Source organism: Lissotriton helveticus, chromosome 11 (assembly GCF_964261635.1).
Source record: "Lissotriton helveticus chromosome 11, aLisHel1.1, whole genome shotgun sequence".
Lineage (NCBI taxonomy): Eukaryota > Metazoa > Chordata > Amphibia > Caudata > Salamandridae > Lissotriton > Lissotriton helveticus.
This window is the reverse complement of record NC_136072.1, coordinates 1,012,525,299-1,012,549,173: the sequence shown is the minus strand read 5'-3', so window position 1 is coordinate 1,012,549,173 and position 23,875 is coordinate 1,012,525,299.

The following is a 23,875-nucleotide window of genomic DNA, read 5'->3' as shown; positions in this document are numbered from 1 at the left end:
TCTATATTTTTGGAGTTATTATGCATTCCTATAGTTCCCGTACATACCCCATGACTTTTTGTTACGATTCCTGACTCTGGACAGTCCGTAGTATTTTTATGAGCAGAGTGGATTTCTAACAGGTAGGGGAGATGAAAGGACAGTTTTATTTTTAACATCCTGGGTTGGTGTCACTTCCTAATCCAGGATTGGCACTATTCATGCAGGGTTGCAATGACAACTCTATCCTCTGCTTTTGAGAATGATGCGCATGCACAGGGGAGTAGTCCTTCTCGCCCCGTTTTTTGCACATGCGCCTGTAGCTCATTTCTGCGCAAGCGCACCATCTCATTGGGAGCTTTGGATATCCTGGAAGTGGACACCACCCAGGTATTTACACTGAGGCTATTTAATCCATGCCCCGGTCTCCACTATTGCTCTCTGGTAGACGCACGGCCAGGGCAGGTATTCTGCGGCCTGCACCCATGTATGATTGTAAGTATAGCTGAGGCACTTGTTATATGGAACAGACACTCTAAGCGACTGTTGCTCGGCCCGTGGACAGTCCCTGGAGTTGATGGGCTCTATCTCTCTCTTTCCATTTTGCTCCCTCACAGTTAGAGAAGGTGCAGGGCTCCGGCGTCTTTGGCCATAGTAGCCCTCTCCCTGAAGATGGGTAAGAATACTGTGTGGAACGCTTTGTGTTAATATGTTTGTGAACCCCGTGACTTTATGATTCACACATAGAGACAGGGATTTACTGTAGATATGCCCTGTAAAAAACTAACTGTGTTGAGGGTACCATATACCACCCAGACATTTTGGTCCCCTATTTGAGATGGGGGGTGTACCAGACCGCCATTTTTGTGGTTTTTATATTTGGGGACACAGACACATTTGATTGGATTCCTCTCCTGTGAGGTGTTGAATCCCGGGAGGACACAGGTGGTACATGGGCAACGTTTGTTATGCCCTTAAGTGTTGGCTTGTGTGTCTTTTTTTTGTGGCAAGTCGTACACACGATTGTGGCACGCTTTGATGCATCAAGTTGGACTTATGCACATACTGTGTGTATTTTATCTTGTGTTTCTCTTCTAGGTATCAATCAGGAGCAGTTAAAACTGTTTGCCACTGATAGAACGCGGGCTTACCTGCTCTTTTTACCATACTCACCTGGGCCCATAAAAACATGCACACTTTGAACAGGTAAACCTACACTAAACAGATTTCATTTAACCGTTTAGGACCTATACCATTGATTCAACAATCCTAGTCACTGGTACCTAGAGTCCTAAGGGATCAAGGGAGTTAGCAATAGGTAGAAAATAAACATTTGCATTTATAAAATAACCACAGACTCAGGAAATGTTTAAACACTTTATCTATGTAAATTCTTAAATGGCATAGTCCATACCAACTCAATTAAAGCTCGTTCAATTAGGAAGAAAATAATCCAGGCAAGATTATGTGAAAATATTACAAGACTTTCTTTAAGCATTGAAAGATAGGAAGGGTAAAAAATGGGAAACAGTACAAAGACATACCCACACAAATTTATATTTACCTAAAATGGTGTGAAAACCAACCCTGGCCACGGGCTAGGACAAAGTACAGGACTACCGATAGTTCAGGTGCCAACAGGACTGGACAGGTGCAGACAGAATCAGGACAAGTACGGACCAAATTGGATCAGGACAGGACCACCGCAGGTCAGGATCGGCACCCACAGCTAAAGTGCAACGCCGGCGTTACACCCCTCTCTGCAGCTATCAGTCGGATCACAATTGGGTTATCAAACTGCTTCCCAGAACCCCGATTGGTTTATCGAATCTTCTAACAGAGTGCTCCATCAGCACCTCTGCTCTCAATCACCTATTGAGGTCCTTGGGTCAGTGAGAGGTCAGTTATTCAGACAAGTAGGATAATCTAACTAACTAAGCCAACCTTAGTTATACCATTTTCCAGGGCAGTGTACCACCCCCCAATGTTGCAAATATGTGTATTCTCTCAATTTGATTGGTCAAAAGACGAGGAGAGGTCATCACACCATACCAGTTATGAGATCATTTCATTCAAATATTCAAATTAATGTTCCCTCCCATAGTTTTATTTTCCCATGCACTTTTATTCTACCCATCAATGGATGTTTCAATAACAAATACAATGTATACGAAGATTTGTAAGTTGTCTTCTTTTCTGTAGGTCAATAGTTCATTTCCCCAGGCGCATCGCAGGCAAGACGGTCACTGGCACGGATTCAATGCCATGGCTTGTGGACTCGGGAGAATTCAGCACATGCGCGCTGAGAGTTTCAAAATGGAGTTCAGCAATGACACATCAGGCCCAAATACGAGCTAATAGCAAAGTCAAGGAGAAACAGTTTTAGAACATAGAATAAATGAATGTACTGTATACCACTTATCTCTACTCTATTCCCATTACTTTATTTTAACTATAGCAGTAGTGATTAGGCAGAACGAACAGGGTTTAGTACAAGCAGCAGTGCAAGCATCAGCGTGTGAAACATAGAGCAGCCATCTTTAGTTCTGGTGCGTCTGGTGCGCAGAAGCCAAGTTTTCCCACTACAGCAGAGAGTACGTCATGCCACATGAGTGTGACAGACGCATGCGCAGTAAAGATCCCACATTGCGGCGGCCATATTGGTCACTCGAGTTACTGTTAGTAAAAGCATGTAGAAAAGCTTCCCCTAGATGCTAAAATGTCATGTGGTGCATTATTAATAAGACAAAACATGTTTATTAGTGCATTATGTGTTATTTCGAGAGGATGAATCCGAGCAAGTCTCTATACGTGCGAAACCTTGCTCCATCACCACCCTGTATGAGAAACAGGATGTTGGCCCACCCTGACTGATCATGAGGGTATCCTTTTGTTTTTAATCACTGTATCACGTGCACTTCACCATATTTTATCTGTGATCCTGATTCCTGACGAAGCGCCAATGATCTCTGCGGCGATAGGGGCGCAAAACATGTTGATCTACGATTTACTACAGGCATACTATGCCTGTTGGGGGAATTTCTTTACCCATGTGGTTCTAATTCTATTTTATAAGGATTTGTATCCTGTTTTATCTGTTTGGTTTAGAAACCCCTGATCAAATTTTACGTTGCACGCACTTTTTTACCATCTGTACTGGACCCACACCCCACACACCAACAGGCAACATCCGACATTTTTCTTTAATGATCTCTGACAAAGTGATCCTTCAGGTGACCCGTAGGGCATTGCAGTGCCAGGCCCTACGAGGAGCAAATGCCCAATGATAAAGCATGACACCCTTCGGGTGTGTGAGGGTAACAAGAGGCAAGACTTGTGTCTCCTCTGTTTTAGGGGGTCCTCTTTATACCTAGGTCTCTTTCCCTATTCCCTACTCCTTTTCTCTTTTCTCTGTTATAGGGCATATGGGTGACCTTTGGTGCCCTGCCTGAGGAACAGTGTCCTCTTACTTGTTTAAGCATTGCGTTAGCGGAGCATGGACACTGGACCGTAATTTGCTCCTCGGTCCCTCCCTCTTTTGTTAATGTAGACTTTATTCCCCAACCAGTAGTGTGCCAGGAGATATGTTTGCAGATTAATGGAGAAAGGGGGCGTGGCCTCTGAAGACTTCTTAGCAATCCCACAGTGTGGGACATACTTGCGGCTACCGGAGGGGTATTTTTATATTTTTTTGTGGGACTTAGTTCAACTGAGTCCCAAGATGGCTGCCAACACTTCCTTGTTGAAGTGTTGGCAGCCAATCAAATTTCAGTAGGGTTTCAGTAAGCTGTTGGGCTCCCAGACACCTATATTTTTTAAACTTAACATCTCTGAAACTACTAAATTGATTTACACCAAATCACAAAAAGCACGCTTTCTGGACCAACATCTAGCTTTCTGCCAAATTTGGTGTTTTCTTGTTCAGCGGTTCCAGCTGTAGTTGTGTTCCAAAAATAAAAAATCCCCTTAGACATAACATTTCTTCCCACCCCAGCTAGACACAGCAGAGTTTTGAAAATTTTGTGAAGAGTCTAAAGCAGCACCAAAGATATTGACCAAACAATAAATGCTTTTCCTATAGAAAATGTGTCCCTAACTATAACTACCTACTGGTGAACATATACAAAGGTAGAGAGAGAGACAGAGAGAGAGGAGAAAGTGTTGAAAATGGTCCTTACTGGCGTGGAAAGGGGAATATGGTGGGCTGATCTTGCACCGAGAGCACCTCCCCTCCCACGTGGGTCCACGATCACCGCCAGTCACTGACAGAATGGCTGCCCAGCGAATGTGAGTGTAAATTAAAGCGCTGAGGCTTTACAAGATGCAGCTGTCAGCAAGAAAGACTTACTGATGTGGCAGCTTCATTACTTAATTCACCACGCTTGTACTGCACACATACTTGCCTGCAGTCCTCCTCTAAGTGCAGGCGGTGGTCCCGGGTTTTTGTTCTGGCCCTGGCTGAGAAGTCGGAGCATGGCGCCTCCATGAACCAGCACGCTCAGGGGGTGGGGGGGCATGGCACTTGTGAGGCAGCACAGACGTGTTCAGAGCGGAGCCGGCAGGAAATGAAAAGAAGAGTCCTATGTTCATCTCTCGGTGCTGGGGAGGCCAAGGTTTCCTTGGTGGGGTATCCTATATTGAAATCACTCAGCAGTGACACTGCAGCCAGTTTGCTACAGACATACACAGAGGAATCGCCAGCAGCTGGTGAAAAAAACCTCCTTGGTGGATGTTTTAATAGCAGCGGCTCCCATAAGAGGGATTGCTTCACCTAATGTTATAGCAGGAATTACCGAATGATACATTGTTTCAGGGGTGAAGGATCTATTGACCCCTGCACTGTAACATAATAGCAACATGTAGCGGTCTGATCCTCAGTAACTCAATGAGGCTGAAGAACAGTCATTTTTGGAACCTTCTGAGAATACCGAGCCTGCTGTTTGGGCTGAAGTGACAGAAGTGTCAGACAGAAATGTGAGAAGTTTGGGTTTAACTGCCACTTTGTTGGGGGGAAACTTTGATGCAAAGGAGACCAACACTCCTGTTGCTCGCTTGGAATTACAAGTACCTAATGACACTCTAGTCAGCGAATCATGCTCAATATCAACACCAACAGTTTCATTACTGTTGGTGGGGGCCTCAGCAGCCACCCAAGCAGACTGCATTACCAAGGCAGAGGAGGTAAGCTTAAGGGCAGACGCAAGTCCAGATCTTATTGTAGACACAACTAATACATCAGTAGTCAGACAATAGTCTTCGAGCCAGTGGAGTTCTAAAAAGTAGAACAGGGCATCAGAGGGATCCCTAGTGGATAAAAGCAAGGTCAGCCAAGCTAAGAATCATACAGCTAGTGGCAGCCTCAAGGGAAGTCTGCTGCAAGACTGGGTAATGCCAAAGGGAGAGGTGAAAGCAATAGTGTCTAGCTTATCCACTGCTAATGCAGGAACTCAAACAAACCCAAAGGGGCAATGGGCGCAAAATCTTGAGTTCACCTCAGCTGCTATGCTAGGTGTGCTTACAGGCCCACCTACAGTTACCTACAGTAACTCACCCCACGCCTTTGGTAGCCACTCATCCAACTCTTCCATTTCTCCCACCTATGAGATACTGGAAGATTCTTCAAATAGTGTGGGCCCTCAGGAACCTATTCACTTGGCAATACTGCAACTTCAGTGGGCAGAAGCGCAACCGTTCTATGTAAAATCTAGAGCTGATAATGCTGCAATTCAGCAATCAATAGCAGAGGTCACTAGCAAAGTAACTGTTTTGGCCACAGAGGTGGTAGGATTGCTACAGCGGGTGGGGGATGCAGAGGAGGTTGGATCAGCTACTGCCAATTCAGTGTGGGACCACATCAATCGGCTGGCACTGGTGCAGTTTCAAATTGAAGATCCTGAAAATCCTCAGATGAGGAACAACTTGTGAGTGTTTGGTATTCCTGAAGGGAAGGAGGGGGATGATTCCAGACAATATATTGTGCAATCTTTTAGGAAAGCCTTTTCAGATCTCATGGACCGAGACAAGGATTCACAAATACAACAGGCACATCGCCTACCCATGAATACCATCTACAGCAGGTCTATACCTAGCCTACACCCTGCACACTCCCACCCAAATCTAATCTACATAGGTCATTTTTTTGTTAAGGCAGGAAACCTTGTTGAAGGCCCAGCCTACTCTTCCAGTCACCATAGACACTATGCCAATCTTTGTCCATTCAGATCTCAGCAAGCCCACAATGGACCGGTGATGGAAACTGCACCAAATGATTGATGCGCAGTAAGCACGCACGTTTTTCTGCTGGAACCAGAAAGGCTTAAACTACTTCTTAATGAGCGGATTCAGATGTACTTTACTAAGCATGAAGCAACAGCAGTACTTAATAATATAAAAGAAATGGCCAAGTATGGAGACTTGGACAACTGATATGTTGTTTACGACATTTTATTGCTAGAATATGCTATTTTTCTAACACAGTGTGGGGTTGGTTGTTTTCATATTGTTTCCTGGGTTTATGTTTTTCTGCATCTAATTATGCATTTAAAATTCTCATTTTTTCCAATTTGTTTTTATCTGGACTGGCAGCACAAGTCAGGGTCCTCAGCATCTGCCAGTGTGGACAGTGAGAGCCGGGACTCTCTCGGGCTGTCTTCATCCATCGACAGCCTAAGGTTGAGGTTGGTTTCCCTAACCAGGAATGGGGGCCTTGCAGTAGAGAGGGTGGGCTTAGGGTGGGGTGGGGCACCTTGTTTAGGCACACTGATTTCATTCTTTACACTGGTCAGAAGAGGGGTTCAAAGAGGGAGGAAAATAGTCAGCATAACCAGATCACTCAATAGATACTTTACGATTCAATGGAGTCATTCTAGTGCATAATGGTACAGGGCGGGATGTGATGTTAAGGCTGGAACCATGCAGCAAGGTATAGACTGAAGTGTATGTGCTGGAACGTATCTGGCCTCAATTCCTCCAATAGACAATGTTTGGTGTGGGAGGAGATTAGAGTATATAGTCCACATATAATCGCACTAACAGAAACACATCTAACTTACAGTGATTGGCATCTGATAAAAACAACCTGGTCATAATTTGGTAATATATATGGTGACAGTTCTTATAAGTGGGGTCATAATATTGGCTGCAAAAAGCTTGGAATAGAAGGTAGTAAGAGTGGCATCTGATGGTAAGGGTAAATTGTTGATCGCTCAACTGATGCTGTATGGCCAGAAACTTGTTATTTGTTTACAGACCTAATTTAGATGACTCTGAGATTGTGATTATATTGTGCTTGCAATTGCTGGACTGGTTTGGCGAAAGGCTTTTAATGGGGGACTTCAATTGTGTTATAGATTATGCTATAGACGCAACTTACCTTCATGCTTCTCCAAGAATGGTTAAATAAAGGTAAGCTATTTTTAGATGTTTGGAGGGCACTTTATCATGTTATGCCATGTTATGAATTTGTATTATTCATCCCTGCATAAGCAGGTGGTTGCCATCTCCCTTACTGGGTTTTAGAGGACTATACTGGGACAATTACACCTTTAGTGGAGTCGGACACCTTGAGAGCTTATACAAGGGGTATTACGTCACAGTTTATCCACACACAAAATACATGCATAAAGAACAAAGTTAATCAGCTGGTCCTCGAGATCTTACAGCTAGATATTTCCCATGCATGGCTATTAGGGCTGGGAGCACTGGTGAACGAGCCCAGTATCTTCAGCTTATAAATAAACAATCCCAGCTCGACCAAACCGTCAGGGAAAAAATCGCTGCCATCTATTCAAAGTATAAAACTCTTCAGTATGAATATGGGGACCAAGCTGGATGAGTATTGGCTCATCAGATTTCGGATAGAAAAGCTTGGTGTCTGATCAAGAGCATCAAGGGGAGTGACAGTTTGGTTCATACCCTATTGTTATGAACCCAATGTACGCCAATATAGGCCTTGTTAGTTGCACGATCTTTTATCTACATGTGTCCTACCTTGCTCTACATAACGGTTCTGGCACTCACCTTTTACCTAATTAAGTGCCGCATAAATGTCGTGTGGTTTTCTCCGAAAACAAGACTCAGTTATTAAGCATGAGTATTCTCAGTATCACAGTAGGATTACCATCTTCCTGCATAATAACTCTGTTTTCGGGATCACTACTATCGTCATCCTTGCCCGACATGCCCTCAGTACCATGACACATCTTGGTAGAACCCCTGGGGGTACCTCTCGGGTAAATAAGTACCACATCTTAGCTGGAAAAACCAGACAAGAAATAGACTTCCATGCTGACACGCTGACACTCTAGCACGCAGTGGTCTGATATCCTTTGGGAATGCCCAACTCGAGACCAAGAAGGGGTCCTTCGCTGTCTCACATCAGGTAATAGGTTTGGCCCTTTTCTAGGGGGATTCTTGGCTATCCACTTACATGCTAATTACACTTAGGTACATCTAGTTAGGGTTTGTATCAAAGGAGTACGCATTATTACGGTCATGTATTTATATACCAGCATATTTTCATTTTTTTTTAACCATGGTAGAATTCTACCTGTTATTACTCTATTGGTGTTCGTAATCATCTATATTTGTTTCTATCGTATGGTTGTTGCAGCATATGTATTTCGGACTAGAATGATACTGGTTTGATAAATACCTATTGAAAACGTCTGCATTGTTTATTCTGTGCATCTCTCTGAAATAAAATGAGCTCTGGTGACTACAGACATATCCTTTTGGGGATGTGCGGAATCGGTCTGGACACCATACCCTTCGTTTATGTTGTCTAAACCATGCAGATCCTTTATAGATTTGTAGGAAGTTCACAACACTAATTCAGGCTATTGCTGAGCAATTTACTTTGCTTTTTCAAGAATTATACAAAAAATGAACTGATCCTTGGTCATTGGGAGTTATGACTTACATTATGATATGATAGCAATTTATACCACACAGCAGCTACTTCAAGGAATGTCTCAGCGTGAGCAATAAGATTGGAATATGAAAGAGAGACTTAGATTTGCACAAAGAGACAGGTTTTAATTGTTGCGAGTGTGCAAAAATGTGGGAAGATCTGTGATCTCATAGGAACATTTAGCAGGGATCGTGGCGCCATGTTATCGATCACTTGGAGTTTATCCATCAGTCTTTTTTGCTGAGACAAAGAAAAAAAAAGAGGCAAAAATGTCTCTAGGGACCACATAATTCTAAAACAAGTGCGTAGCAGCACATTTACTTGAGGCTTTAAGGACAGCTGGATATCAAATTTGATGGCCAGATTTTTAACTGAGTGTTTCTGGGGCCCTGGGGGGAAGCATCATCGGGTCAAACGGTTTGCTAAAAGTCTAGTGAAATCTTCCCAAAGAAGAGAATTTCTATTTACTCTTAATTGCATTTAAGTTGCTCCCTAGTTAACCGATTAGAAACAGCAGTCAAGCAAAATTTCATCTGAACGCCTTTTAATTCGCTCCCTTCTCCCAGGAGAAAAGCAGTTGTATATTGTCTGCATATGAGATCACTTTAGCTCCCAGATTTTCTGCTAGATAAACCTGAGGGGTAAGATATACATTGAAGAGAGCTGGGCTCAGGGCAGAGCCCTGCAGAAATACCTATTGTATATTACAGGGATTAGCAGTGCATAGAGGAATCCAGACTTGTTGGCTCCCCTTAGCCAGAAATGACATTATCCAATCAAATGCTTGCCCTGTTACTCGAATAGCCTGTAGGCGGACCAACAGCATTGAGTGGGGGACCATATCGGATGTTGCTGATAGGTCAAGCATGATTAATACAGCCAGTCCCCCAGCATCCAAAGTACCTTTAATATACTCACATACTTTCCTCAAAGCCGTCTCCATACTATGGGGTCAATTAGGATGGCGGATGGACAAGTCCGTCCGCCATCCTGTCTGAGGATGGGATCGTCTGCCACAGGGGCGGAGGTCCCGTCCGTGGAATTAGGATGCACCCGCCACTGTGGCGGGTGCATCCCGCATTTTTAACATTGCGGCGGGTGGTGCTGAAAGCACCGCCTGCCGCAGTGTTAAAAATGCATGTTGTGCGTTTCAAAGCACAACATGACAGGCACCGCGCGGTGCCTGCCATGTTGTATTTTGAAACGCTACCCCCCATGTGCAACCCCCACCCCCCCTTCACCGCGCAACGGGCCCCCAAAGCAAGGACCGTATGCCTTTTTGTGGCGGCATTGCCACCACGGAAAGGCATAGCCCCCAGCACATCCTAATATGGCTGGCGGTGTCTGATAGACACTGCCACCATATTAGAGCTTTTCTGCCCCGGTCGCAAGGCGACCGTGGCGGAAAAGCGGCGGACGGTCTTCCCGTTCGCCTCGATCCCCCCCACCATTGTAATATGGCGGGGGGGGGGGGGAAATAGGTGGCAGACGGGCAAGGATGGCGGACGGATCGCCACCGCCTGCATGGCGGTTGTGATCCATCCACCATCCTAATTGACCCCTATGTCTGCCTGTAGAAGCCTGACGGGCTAGAATGAAGCAGATTCTTTGCTTCCAGGAAGCTAGAGAGTTATTTATACACATGTTTCTCTAGAATTTTAGATAGAGCTGGTAATAGGAAGATTGGCCTACAGTTAGCCGGGAGAGCTGGGTCTGCTGCCAGCTTTCTTATCAGATGCAAACAGAACAATTGATGGACGGAATAAAGAACAATGTCACCCCAGTACAGAGATCTGGGCCTAAATCCATTGTTTTTTTGCTCACCATCCCATTCCAGTTTGGACCCAGCCATATGCAAATCAGTCTTGACCCTGCTCCCAATGGGAACAGTCCAGCCCGAACTGCCAGGCCAGGTCCTCCCTGGACAGGAAACAAGCATCCTAGGACCGGTTTTGAGGTTTTTACCCCTCATCAGCGACAGAATCTTAGCCTCCTTTCACACCCTGGGAACTGTGGGCAACTTTATTGATGCATTTAAAATCACATTGGCCACCGGATTAATAATGTCAGCCCCTGATGCCAGTAATTTAGGGGGATACAAGTCTGCAGAACTTCGTCAGATTTAAATGGCCTTCAATGCCCGCAGAGAGCCATCCATAGATATGGGCTAAACTTTTTCTTTGAGGGCTGAAGCACCCTGGCCTTAAGATTTATCCAAGGGTCTTCAGCAGGTCTTATGCCCTCCAACAAACTGGCTTGCATACTTAAAATATGTGTATTTAACTATCACGCAAGCTGTTCACACCATTCTGCCAAGACTGAGTGACTCAATTTCCGTTCCAGCACCTTGTAACATTTTTGGCCTGTTTGAAGAGTGTCCGAGAACCACAGACTAGAAGGCTTTCTTCTATTTGCTCTGTGCAGAAATTCTGGTGCAACTTCTCAAGTGCATTTCCAATACAATCATCATACTTTCTTATATCTTCCTCCAACGTGCCTGATAAGACCAGTAAACACTGCTCAAAAGCCCTCAAATACTCCACCGTTTTTAATTTATTAAAGGCTTTCCCTGTATGGGGCAACGCACCCGGAGCTGGATCTAATTTTATTGGGAGCTGCCAGGTGAATCTAATCAAGTAGTGGTCTAACCAAATCAAGGGTTGCAGAGCATCCATTTCTATAACAAAGTTGGAACAAACTTGATCCAGTATTTGACCACCCTGGAGGGTTGGCTTTACAACAAATAGATTTAGGCCTAACAAGTCCATAGTTTCTTTGAGGTCTTAGAGGGTTCAGTGTCAGTCATTTTGTCCAGGTGCGAATTAAAATCGCTTAAGAGCATAACATGTGAATACCCAAGTGCTAGGTGAGTAATTGCTTTATCTAAATACTTCAGAAAGGAGCCAACCAGTCCCGGCAGACTATAGCTTAGGACACTAGCCTCTGAGTGTTGGTGTGATAAAGAAATGCCGAAGCCCAATGCTTCTGCCCCCAACAAATTTCTCACCTCTAAGCATTGGCAATTCCAATCCTCTCTAAGTATCAGAGCCATACCACTTCCTCCTAGTCATTGTCAATCTTTCTCTTAAATTCTAAAAACATTGGGGATGGCACTAGCAATCTGTCTAAAGCATATAAGAAAGAGCTGTCTCATAGCCAGGTTTCTGTTATACATATCAGGTCCAAGCTGGCCTCCACTAGGAGATCATAGATGTCATTCACATGTTTTGGTATATATAGTGCAATAAACAATGCTGCTAATTGGCTCCTCCGGGGAACCCAATTGCTCTCTACTCTTATAGGAAGATGGAGGTCACAGTCTAGACAACTAATAGATAGCCTAGATGAAGGATCGGACAGCTGCATTTGAGATTTGGTAGCTGGAGCAGCACTCAGTAGTGTGTCTCTACCATACCTAGTGTAATTCTTACCATTAGAGTGCTTATTAGCAGCGTGGCTAGCCATGGATGCTTCCGGGATGTTGACACGCCTGCCTTTGGTGAGCCAGCGGCGCATCTGTGCAGTGTGTCTGCTTTTCAACATGAGAAGTGGAAATTAGTGGAGATGATTAATGACTCCAATGTCAAGTGTGGTCAACATGTTTCAGCCAGGTCTCAGTCTTAAACTGGCTTTCATCAGGACCTTATGTGTGTGGTTTAAAATGGTGGTCTAAAAAGTGTGTATTTAGACTAACTGTGTGGCGCATGTGCTAAGGAGCGGTATGTGGAAGAGGATGGTTTTCTCTAATGGCTCAATTCTCTGAAACTTTCAGGAATAAGCCCCATGAGTTTCATCGGGGGCCCAACCTTATTGTCACACATTCATCAAGGTCTGAGACCCTCTGCCCATGCCTACTGCGGCCGCATCGGAACTCCGTCCACATACCGCTCCGTCATTAATCATCTCCATTGATATCCACTTCTCAGTGTTTTATCACTGCCAATGGCCCACCATTAAAATAGTCCTTTGAGTTCTGTGACCCTCTGGATAGTTTTTTAACCCACACACCATTCACCTTCATCACACTACTCACCGCACAATACCTGCTCCGCTGTAATCAGGCGTTGATGCACACCCATGAAGCATGCCACCAACCAAGTTGGTGGGTGAGGGTCTTTATAAAAAACAAATGTTTTTTCAAATGTTTTTTCATCTGCAAGCATACACAAGGAGCTTGATTTTAACATCAAACTTTCTCTCTCATTAATGCAGGCTCTCAGATTTTTGCTAAAGTGTTAGCCACACGGCTGGCTTCTAAACAACAGCATGGTTTTATCTGTGGTAGGGTTACTACCAGCCATATCAACACTGCAGTTGCTGCTTTCGATGTGGCAGAGAGGGCTGGCATGAAATTCGCTATGATTTTATTAGACGGTGATAAGTCTTCTGATAGAGTATTTTGGGAATGCTTTTGGAACATTACAGGGGCTATGGGGCTTGGTGGCTGGCTCCGTAAATGGGTACAGGCTCTGTATAACAATCCCTGTGCTAACTTGGTATATGCCAGTGTCTCTTCACCTGTCTTTAAGATTGAGTAGGGTACTCGGCAGGGGTACCCGCTCTCGCCTCTTTTATTTGTGCTTTATATAGAACCCTTCTTGTATTCACTACAAATACAATACTAGGATTCGTCCTATGGTCTCCGGCAATTGTGAACTGAAGGTCTGTGCATATGCCGACAATATGGCGATATTCTCTGTGGAGCCATGACTGCTATGAGAGGTATTGTAGAGGAGTATGAACAATTTGGGATGGTATCCAGCTACAAACTGAATACACCAAGACTCAACTATTGTTGAATCTTGAGCCGGTATCAACAATACCGGCGATACTGAACAAATCTATGTATCTGGGAGCCAAACTAAGCACAAAGGTTGACAAAACTTTTAGAAAGAGCTATGAGCCGCTACTGCAGTCTGTTATTTTAAAATTACAGTTTTGCAGTAGACTGCCTATTAGTTTCATAGGTCGTTGCAATATTATAAAGATGAATGTCCTTTCTAAATTTCTGTATCTTTTTTGCTCCATCCTGCTAAGGGTTCCGAATGCTTTTTATAAGAATTTAGAAGGTGCTTTATTTCGTTTTATTTGGGGGTACAAGTGTGCAAGCCTTTCAATGCATTTTTTTAAGGTAACGTACCGGCAAGAGGGGCTACAGTTGCCATATTTTAAAATATATTTTTGGCCAGCATTTGTCGGGCTCTTGCACACTTTGCTCACTCAGTCAGTCAGTAATTTCTTTATTCGGTTTCAAATGATAAAAAACCATAAAAGTACATACATGAAATATTAATACATTTGTCAAAGAAGGGAACAATAAATAATTACATTTAAAATACAATTTGGTTAAAATACGCAACAAGGGAACTAAAAAGGAAAGAAAACACCAAGTTTCAATTATAGGTTTGTTCTGTGTCGAATACAAAATTTTTAAAAGCTAACAATGTTTATTGCAAAGAAATCAAACTCGAGGAGTTGGAGAACCAGGAGGGAGGGGCGACACTGACGTAGTCCTAGACTTTTTAAAATTGGAACAAGATATCTCTTTCTAGGTTCTAGATAGAATTTACAGAATAGAGTCAAATGTAGGGTAGATTGGGGAGAGGTACCATTACAAGGGCATTGACAATGCGACTGCGACCAGTTATTACCTTTAGGGAATGTGACTAGCCGAAAAAAAGTATTTCGCCTGAACCGAGTCAGGAGAAATCTGTCATAACTGCTTAGGTTCCAAGTTAGATAGGGCTGAATCAGCATAGAAGTTTGAATCAATAGCGCGTGCTGAGCCGAGGATTTGCTGGCTTCGACAGGCAGACGGAACTCCGCTAAGTGGGCTAGACATTGATTTTTCAAAGCTTTTCTGGAAATTAAGTCCAGTGCTAGCGGATTAAGATAGAGTTTCTCCAGCCCCATATCATGGAGGAACCCCTTAACATATCGGAGCCAGCCAATCCTGTTCACATTATCCAGCTGAAGACAATCCCTCACAATACTCTGGGTGAAAACCAGCTTATCAGAAGTCCATAAGTGGTGCCATAGGAGTATGGGTTCGACCTTAATGATGTCAGTAATATAGGGCAAGCTCAACTCTAGATGGAAACTGAATGTTGAAGTGCCCTGGGGAACCGCAAGCAGGAACTTCAGAAAACTGTTTTCCACTATTTGTAGGGAATCTGCCTGGACATAGCCCCACACCCCAGCCCCGTAAATAGCGGTACTGATACATTTGGCCTGGTAAATGCGGATCAGCTCCTCGGGGGGCTCTTCTTCCCAATCTCTGTGTAAATTTTTACCAGAGCCATGGTTGATTTTAAGAACTGCAATTTTCTTGCCTCTATAGCTTTTTTCCAAATGCCCTTTTCATCTATTAGTACTCCAAGGTATGGGTAGGTGGGGGTATACTCTACGCTAGAGTTGTTAATTTAAATTGCTCTCTCTTTTCTTAAATTTGTAGCCACAGTTCATAATAAAGGTTTTTTTAATATTTATTTTTAGCTCTAGATTTGACATAAATGAATTATACCTGGACAGTGAGCGCTGAAGTTCAACGGAGGTGCCGGCGATAATCACCGCGTCATCCGCATAAAGGAGAACGGGAATCAGATGATGGTGTATTATGGGTAGGTCCTTGGCCCCCTTCAAGATCGCCTCTTCTAGACCATTTGTATACAAAGTAAAGAGGAAGGGGGCCAGAACACAACCCTGTCTGACTCCCCGCTCGACCCTAAATGGTGCTGTCAGCTCAACCCCGTGCCAAATCGTACTCGAGCTGTGGCGTTCGAATACATTTCTCGTAGAATTGTAACTAGCTGTTGGTCAACTCCCATTGCTGTTAAGATAGTCCATAACTTCGAATGACCCACGCAATCGAACGCTGCGGTAAGATCTACGTAGGCCAAATGGAGGCTCCCTCCTTTTGCGTCCACATATTTACCCTTGAGTAAAGACAAGTTTAGAACCTGCTCGGTGGTACCCAAACCTTCCCTGAATCCATACTGGATATCGGATAAGATCTTATTATCTTTGAACCATAGCTGTAGTCTTTCTAAGATAATGCGCCCCACTGTTTTTCCAAAGGAATCCAGTAAGGAAATAGGGCGGTAGCAAGTTGGATTAAGACGGTCACCCTTTTTGAATACTGGGATCAAGATGGATTTTGACCATGAGTCCAATAGACCAATTTTGCAGGTTGCGTCTAATACCCTGAGTAAAATTGGGGCTCAAAGATCTATGTTAAATTTATAGAGGTCAACCGGGACCCCGTCGGGGCCTGGAGCCTTTCCCCCTTTGCTAGCTCTTAAAGCATTCTCGACTTCATTTATGGTGAATTCTAGAGCAATCGGAAAGGAAAAGGGGCTAGTTCTATTGAGATTCGTCCCTGAAGGGCGCTGTTCTATCATTGAGTTATCTGTGATCCCAAATATTTTAGAAAAATGGGCGTTCCAAGATAATTTGTCTATTGTAACCTCTATTTTGTTTGAATCACTAGGACCGGACAAAAAAGGAGTATTTATCACTTTACAAAAAGCGGCACAAGTCATTTAGTCGGCAGCTTTTATGTAATTCTGCCCAAAGTTCCTCCTTTAATTCTAGTTTTCTTGCTCGTATAGCTTTATTATAGATTTTCCTAAGTTGAGCAATCTCTTTCCTGTCTCTGGATGGTGCGTTAAGGGCTTTTTTCAGATTTGAGTAGGCTTTAGTACAGATGGAATTAAACCAGCCAACCTGGTTATTTTTTGCTCCCTTGGTTTTAATAATCAGAGCTTTTTGAATGGAGTTAGACACTATCATAAAGTTGTCAATAATCTCCGGTGGCGACGAAAGATCTGCCAAACAGGTGTTTATTTCTGAGATGGAATTCTTAACTATTTTTTCTGTGATCAAAGGGTCGACCTTGGCCCACTTCAGGGCATAGCTGTTCAACCTAGCCATGAGTATATTTTCTTCCCTATAAAGATTTCTCTGTTTTTTCCTTCCTCCTATCGATGGGAGGGAACAAGTGACTGATATGGGGAAGTGATCACTAAATACGCAATAATGGGTGTTAAAGTTTGAGATATAGGAAGAGGCAGTACTTGTTAAAAGGATAAAATCCATAAAAACTAGAGGCGCCTTTACCATTAAAATTGATGTCAGTGGAACTATGGGCGATACCAATATGTTGGCCTAGGTTAGTTGGATGCTCAAAATCGTTTCATTGAGACAAGCCCCGCTTTGGGAATGGGTAAAGTGGGTAATGCTGATATCATTCTCGTCTACGAGGCCACATATGATACTATCTTTATGTGAACAGAGTGTCAGATTAAAGTCGCCTCCCCTAATGATAATGGGATTTTTTCCTTGGTGTGTAGCATTAAAATTTAAAAGAAAAATACGGATTTCCTTTAGGGTATCAATCAACTGAAACTGAGGTAAGTTGTTATAAAAATTAACTAACACAAGGAGGTCCAATTTATTTATATCAATCAGAATTATCTCATAATTGGTCTCAATTTTAATTGCAGTTATTTCCCGGACTTGAATTAAGTTAGTAATATACACCACTAGGCCTCCTTTTGCACGTCCTGATGGAGATGGTGTTGCGGGAGAGAAATAGGTTTTATAGCAATTTAGGTGAATGGGTAAAATAGCCCATGTTTCTTGTAGGCATATAGGGGCATATTATCAAGGGGGTTTATCTCCGCTTTTTTGGCTTTAAAAGCCAAGAAAGCGGTGATAAAATTATCTCCCTATTACCTAACTGTCGCTAACACCAGTTAGCGACAGCTAGTAGGAGATAGCGACCATCTTGGGCCCCACTTTGCATGTCAGTGATATTTATCACTAATGACATGCAAAGTGGGCGTGCCAAGATGTTAGCGACTGGAAACTGTCGCTAACATTGCTATCTCCTATTACCAACTTTTGGAGATATTCGCGCTAAGCGCGAATATCTCCAAAAGCTAACACCTGCCCTGAGCAGTTCTTAGCCATGTTATCCAATGGGAGGTGGATAACATGGCTAAGAGCATTAGATCGGTAATGCATGAATATCGCTGACTTTTCAGCGATATTCATGCATTGCGGCCGATTTTTATCGCATTTGCGATAAACCTTGGTAATACCAAGGTTTATCTGCGATAAAAATCGCCGCAGCTCAGCGGTAAATTTTTGTCTCTAACCAAGCAATAGCGATAATTATCGCTATTGCTTGGTAATATGCCCCATAATGCCATAATTCATGGCGAAAATGAGCCACTCACCTAGGTTTTCCTTTGATAGAAGGGCAGCGATGTTCCCAAAAATAATTTTGAGCGGAACCCCACTCTTTACACGTTCATCTGATGAGGGGGGTACTGAGTGATCTCTAATTTCGTTTACCATGTATACATCAGGATGAATGCCCGCAATAGTAATGGGCCTATCATTTAAAAGTTGAGCGTGGAAAGGAGGTTCGGTTGGAAGTTTAATTATCGGGGAAATGTGCTCCAGTTCTAATGAGACCAGAATAGGCTCAGGGAACTTAGACGAAAGGTTTACCATCCTATCTTCTTCCAAGGAAGGTTTCGAGGGGAAAAATAGGGGGACTAACTCCACTGTTTACCTCGTTGAGACCTAAAATGGTCCCATGACCGTGAGTTAGTTGTCAGTCTATTTCCTCAAGAAGGGATAGCTGCTCGAACCTATTTGAAGTTATAACTGAACCGTTCCCTTCTCTCCTGAAGCTTGCTGTAGGTTTATAAAAGAAACCCAGGGGAAGGGCTGTTATACTTGGATAAAGAGAGGGGAGAAGCTCTTTGTTGTTTAAAAGAGAACTAACCATTTGTGGGGACCTGAAATTAACAACAATACAATCACCCTGAATTGATTTGTGTGAGGAACCAACCCAGCCCACCCTGCGCACCATAAGTATTTTGTTTATGTTATGTTATGTTATGTTATTGTCATTTTTAATGCGCACAGATGCTCCAGCGAAGGAGTTATATGATTGGGGTTGAAGCGCTTGTATTTAGTCAGCCAATCTGCCACTTTATTTCAAAGAGATGGCCAGGATTCAATCTGTCTTTGTTTTAACGCAGGGACCCTCAAAAGGATTAGAACATATGGACATGAAGCTGGTGGTAGATCCAGATTTACTGGATTCAATCGAATTGTGGGGTTAGTTTGATGTTCCCTGTTTAGTAGCCCTAGTCTACTGTTGTACTCCGGGCTAAAGGTAGACGTTGAGTTGGGAAGCACTGGATCGTGTCTTTTTAGAAATTCTATGTGAGGTTCCCTTAATGGACCTGGGATAATCCTATGGGAATTCTGCCTGAGACCTTCTTTTAGCGTGATAGCACCATCCCCGTCGTGCTGTATATAATTTAGATTTTCTAGAGGTGTTCTGAATGACTCTAGATCCTCTTTTAATAGATCTAACTTTCGCTCTATGCTACTGAATCTTTCATTTATAAAAGAAGTTACTAAAGTCATCATAACCTTGGTATGTGCTTCTAAGAGGCCTCTAATGAGCTCTTCAACAGCTGTATTAGGGTCGTTGGTACGTTGATGGGAACCTTTTATATTCGGGGTTAGCGATTCTGAGTGAGGTATATGGTCACTATCAGTTACCTCTATTTGACTTTCTACCGAGTGCGTTCCTATGGGGTTATAGCATTGAGACTCCTTTTTTCTCCCACCTTTACCCCCCTTTGTTCCTGTTTGCTTTGAGCTTATTGTAGACCCTTTCTTTGGTTTAGATTGATTCCGGGTTTCTGGGCCTGCCCCTACTAATATGGGATGTTCGGACTCTCTGTGATGACTCGTGGATGGATGAATTTGAGGAGGCGGGTTAGGGGTAGTGTTTTTTTGTCGGATAATGACCCTCGGAGTTGATGATCTATTAGTTTCTTCCTTCCTGGATAACGGGAACAATGTGGGGTCAAGGGAGAGTCTTCGCTCCGTTAATTCGATCTCGTGTGTAAGGAGCGATTCAGCTCTAACCAAGAAAGCATCTAGAGTGCCCACTGTGCCCTTTCATTTCTCCATTGTTCCTTTGGAGTGATGGCTGGAATCACACGATATGTATCCCTGTAGTTACTCTGTACTGGAATTACCTTAACCTAGGTGGATCATGTAGTACAAAAGACCCAAACCTCTAACGAGGAACTCAAAAACCAATGGGGGTGGCCCTGCCCTGACCCTTTCTGGCACAGACGGGCCCGCACTTTGCTCACTCCTGTTACACCAGATTCACTTGTTTGTGGGTACTATCTAGCACTAGGGAACAACAGCAGGCTCTACTTCTACGGGGTCATGAACACAACAATTGCAAGCGAGTAAGGTTCATGCTTGTTTGGCATGCAATAAGAATTTGGCTGGAGATCTGTACCAAATATTCTATAAAACTGCTCCATGAGAACACATTCTGTGGTATAATCCGGTTTTTAGGGGGGGCATCATGATCATGTTTGTAAAGCATGACACAGGCTAGGCATATTAACGATTGGGTAGTTGTTTGGTAATAATGTTTTTTGCACCTGAGTTTAATCTTCCGCGCTAACATTAAAAAAATATATTTACAGTTTAGGATTACTTAAAAAAAATATTTAGAGTTTGGGATTACTTTCTTACAGAAGGCAAGGAATTACTCGAATTGGAAGCTCCCGCTATTTTGACAACTATTCTTGAAGCCAGTCAAATATCACTCCTTAGCACCATTTATCAAGGGATGAGTGAGCATAGCAGTGATGACAGTAGCAGCTTGGCTGCTAAATTGAGCAAAGTGCTCTCTCACCAGGTGCTCCCATCGGAAATACACCGGGCTTTAGAAACGACGGAGTGAGCTGTACACTCTGTCAAATTAAAATTACAGCAATTTAATACAGTGTGCATGCTGTATTATACACCAGAAAACTGATGAAGTGGGGAGCAAGCCTTTATCCAGATAAAACCAGGTGCCCCAAGTGCAGATATCAAGCAGCAGACTTCTTGCACGTTATATACATGTCCTATTTCGAAGGCATTTTGGGAGGAAGTGTTTAAACTAGCAACTGCAAGCATGGGATTTGAACTTCAGTGAACTTCCACCAAAATAGTACTTGGCTATAGGAGGGAATTTGACATTGACTTAGATGACTATTGTCCATACTTAAAGTCTCAGCCAGACCCTGTATTGCCAGATTATGGGTTTCAGCAGCCCCTCCGTGGGAAGCAGAATGATGGGCAACCAGTTTAAGTTTCAGTTTATGGGATTTATAGATCGCATGGCTACCCACAGGCATCCCTGTGCTAACAAAGATGAGGGCAGCTATTGTGCCTGAGAGCTATGAGAACAGTCTCGTTTTTACTTTGTTTTTTAATGGCTGTTCGCTTTTGATTAAACGTAGATCTGAGTCCATGCTTTTCCAAATTTGGGAACCCGATGTGAGAGCGATCTTCCACCCCTCCTAGATCTCTTGACTCTGGTGGTGTTCATAAGGAACTTTGCTCCGGACCTGAGACAGCGGAGGGGTAAATAATGGGGGATCAAGGTTCGCAACAGTGTAGGTCTTCTATCATGCATGGCTCTATGAGCCAGGCATAGGGCCCTGAATGTAATCCTGGCCTGCACTGTTAGCCAATGTAGCTCCCTCAAGGATGCTCCTACTTACTGGTACCTGGGTGTCTTGAGAAGCAGTCTAGCTGCGTATTCTGCATCACCTGTAACCTATCAATGACATATTTGGGGGAGCCGAGGTATAACAAGTTGGCATAATTAAGTCTCGAAACTATCAAGGCTTGTACTACTGTCCTTCTAGATTTCTTTGGAAGTAGACTCAGAATTTTCCGTACCATCCACACTATCCCAAAATAGGTCTCCAACAGTTTTTTGGCTTGCGTTTCCATGGTTACATTTTGATCGAGCCACATCCTCAAATTTTTTTGGGAGGTATTCGGGGTAGGTGGAGGTCCCCAATTTTCTGGCCAGGTAATCTTGGTGCATGAGCTAAGACTGCTGCCCAAGATCATGAGCTCAGTTTTATCCCTGTTAAGCTTAAGGCTGCACCTGGCCATCCAAGTTCCTATTTTTTCCAGACCAGGTGTTAGCTGCCAATGGTTGGAGTTAAGGGTGTCTGCAATCAATACCACTAGCTGAGTTTCATCTGCGTATGACATGACGGAAAGTCCTAATTCCTGCACTATATGAGCCAGTGGGCTCAAGTAAATGTTAAAGGTCGGGCTCAGGGAAGATCCCTGAGGTACTCCCCACGGATTGGAAAATGTGTCTGACAGGATGCCCGCCTCCATGCATTGGAAAGATCTGTCGCTCAGAAACGAGGCCACCCATTTGTTGGCCATGCCTCTGATCCCAATGTCTTTAAGCCTGTGGATAAGAATCTAGTGGTCTACCGTGTCAAAGGCGGCACTTAGATCTAATAGCAAGATTGCAGCAGCTCTTCCTTGATCAAGTTTGCTTTTGAATTTTTCGGTGACTATGAGTAATGCTGACTCCGTACTATGTTCCAGTCGGAACTCTATCTGGGTCTGGTGTAGGATGCCATTATCTTATTGCGAAATGACACTGTTCACGTGTTTCTCCGCAATCTTTCCCAGAATTGACAGCAATGAGATGGAATGATAGTTTTCCATGGAAGCAGGATCTAGTTGGAGTTTTTCAGCAGAGGTTTTATAATGGTGTGCTTCCATTCTTTAGGTACTATGCCCTTCTCGATAGACAGGGAGAGGAGGCTAGTAAGTTGGGCCAGGACGCAATTACCCCCTTGAGCGAGGATATGTGGTTGGGCCGGTCTAAAGGAGGACCCTGTTTTCATGTTCAGTAAAAGGGAGTCAGCCTGTTCTTCACTCATTTTAGGACACATGAGCAGAGATTTTGATTGCTCTGTGCTAATAGGGAGTTCCAAGGTGACCATAGAATCTTTGGTTGCCAGAGACGTTTGACTTGTGTTTGAATGAAGGGCGTTGTAGATATTTTCCACCTTACTCTTGAAGAAAGTGACTAAACTATTACATCTCTCCTTTGAAGATTGTGGAATGTGGGTGGCTGATTCAACTGTTGTAAGAGACTTAACAATCTTGAACAGCTCTTTTGAAGAGTTGGAGGACTTCGCAATCCTTTCCCTCAAAAAAGGCTGCTTGTGCTTTTCTAATATTCTTATGATACTACAGAATAGCTGCTTTGTACGCTAGTTTGAGCTTCGAAGCATTCATTTTCCTCCAACTCCTCTATAACTTTTTGCAATTTTTCTTTTGAGCGGCCAATTGAGAGCTGAACCAGGTAGACCTGTTAGGATTTCTTGGCTTAATTGGACCGGGCTTCCTGAAGTTCCTATCCACAGATCCAGTCATCCAGTATGACCATTTTTTATGGGCTTCCTCAAGTTCTCCTGTGTCTTGTTGAGTGGTCGCCTCCAAGTCTAAGAGCCATGATTCAGGGGCCACTTCCGTCCTATAACTAATCAGCCTCCTATGGACTTGACTGCAGGTGGTTTTTGATACAGAATTAGAATAAAAAATGATCTGGCCAAGGAATCCGGATGGGGCGAGAGCCTCCAGTCTAGGGTCATTGGCAAAACAGGGGTCCAGAGTATGGCCCTTTTCGTGTGTAGCCTGACACACCAATTGTGTAAGTTGCAGGGCTTCAAGGTCAGCTAAAAATCTCTTGGACGATGGATTAGTTTGGTCGTCCAAAAGAATATTAAAGTGCCTAGTGAGGTGAATGCGCTTTTTCCTATAATCATGCTGACCAAGATGTCAGGGATGGCCTCTTCAAAAGGAGTGCAATTTCCTGGTGGCCTATAAATGAGAGTGCCCGAAAAGGAGGATGTGGGGGTAAGGGACAGTCTAAAAGCAATGGCCTCACAGTTGACTACATACAGGGGGGTAATGGTGCAGCCTAGGTAAGATTTACATACGATGGCTCTGCCGCCTCCCGTTTTACCCACTCTGTCAATGTCTACTCCCCAAGATGGCGGCAGTCTAGTGGCCACCCAGAAGTGTGTAATTAGGCGTGAGTTCCTCCCTCCA